The sequence below is a fragment of the Labrus mixtus genome, chromosome 2, assembly GCF_963584025.1.
Source record: "Labrus mixtus chromosome 2, fLabMix1.1, whole genome shotgun sequence".
In the NCBI taxonomy this organism is placed as follows: Eukaryota; Metazoa; Chordata; class Actinopteri; order Labriformes; family Labridae; genus Labrus; species Labrus mixtus.
The window spans coordinates 34,862,854-34,864,395 of NC_083613.1; the positions used below are offsets into that span (position 1 = coordinate 34,862,854).

At 52.1% G+C, this 1,542-nt stretch overlaps 1 protein-coding gene across 1 annotated transcript in view; it reads right to left on the reverse strand.

The window, feature by feature from the left end:
- Positions 1–1,241: 1,241 nt before the first annotated feature.
- tmem178a (transmembrane protein 178a) overlaps positions 1,242–1,542 on the reverse strand; it is a 21,731-nt gene continuing 21,430 nt past the window's right edge. The window contains exon 4 of the mRNA XM_061063136.1: positions 1,242–1,542. This exon is cut by the window's right edge and continues 352 nt beyond it. The gene's annotated coding sequence lies outside the window, so the exon portion shown is untranslated.

Genomic DNA, 1,542 nt, shown 5'->3' on the forward strand with positions numbered 1-1,542 from the left:
AGAGAGAGAGGGAGAGAGAAAGAGAGACAGAGAGACAGAGAGACAGAGTGTGATCCAAACCTTCAACACTGAGCTCTGACGATTCAGTCAAAGTCCAGGAGAGAAGAAAGAGAAGACGTGATGTTCAGGTGAGCTGCAGGTTTGATCAGCAGGTTCATGTGATTGTGTTGATCCAGTCTGACCTCAGTCTGAGACCTCGTCCTCACTGTGACATCACTGTGACATCATCCAACTGAGCCAGTCCTCAATGCTCTTATCATCACAACGTTCTCCTTTTATTTGACTGTTTTACCATCAGTACTGACAGTCCTGACCCTGACCTCATCACCCTGACCTCCTGACCCTGACCTCTCTACCTCCTGACCCTGACCTCTCTACCTCCTGACCCTGACCTCTCTACCTCATCACCCTGACCTCTCTACCTCATCACCCTGACCTCTCTACCTCCTGACCCTGACCTCTCTACCTCATCACCCTGACCTCTCTACCTCCTGACCCTGACCTCTCTACCTCATCACCCTGACCTCTCTACCTCATCACCCTGACCTCTCTACCTCATCACCCTGACCTCTCTACCTCCTGACCCTGACCTCTCTACCTCATCACCCTGACCTCTCTACCTCCTGACCCTGACCTCTCTACCTCATCACCCTGACCTCTCTACCTCATCACCCTGACCTCTCTACCTCCTGACCCTGACCTCTCTACCTCATCACCCTGACCTCTCTACCTCCTGACCCTGACCTCTCTACCTCCTGACCCTGACCTCTGTACCTCATCACCCTGACCTCTCTACCTCCTGACCCTGACCTCTCTACCTCCTGACCCTGACCTCTCTACCTCCTGACCCTGACCTCTGTACCTCATCACCCTGACCTCTCTACCTCCTGACCCTGACCTCTCTACCTCCTGACCCTGACCTCTCTACCTCATCACCCTGACCTCTCTACCTCATCACCCTGACCTCTCTACCTCATCACCCTGACCTCTCTACCTCCTGACCCTGACCTCTCTACCTCATCACCCTGACCTCTCTACCTCCTCGTCCTGAACTACCAACCACCCTGACCTCTTCACACTGACCTCACCTCGACCTGTTCGTGTCAGTCGGATCTCCTCTCCCTGACATCACTGTGACATCACTCAGCTGTTAAGCTGTAACATCAATAGTTTGTAAATAATAAGAGATGAGGACCTGATTGGTCTCAGTCTGACTCACACTCGACTGATTAGTGTGTGTGTGTGTGTGTGTGTGTGTGTGTGTGTGTGTGTGTGTGTGTGTGTGTGTGTGTGTGTGTGTGTGTGTGTGTGTGTGTGTGTGTGTGTGTGTGTGTGTGTGTGTGTGTGTGTGTGTGTGTGTGTGTGTGTCTGTGTCTGTGTGTGTGTGTCTGTGTGTGTGTGTGTTGTAACATTAATGTCCACATCATAAACAGTCAGCAGGGGGCGCTGTGCTGTCACAAACACTTTGCTTCAGATTAAAAGTGCGATTCTTTTACAGACAACTCCACCTAGAGGCTGAAGCCCCGCCTCCACCTGGAGGCT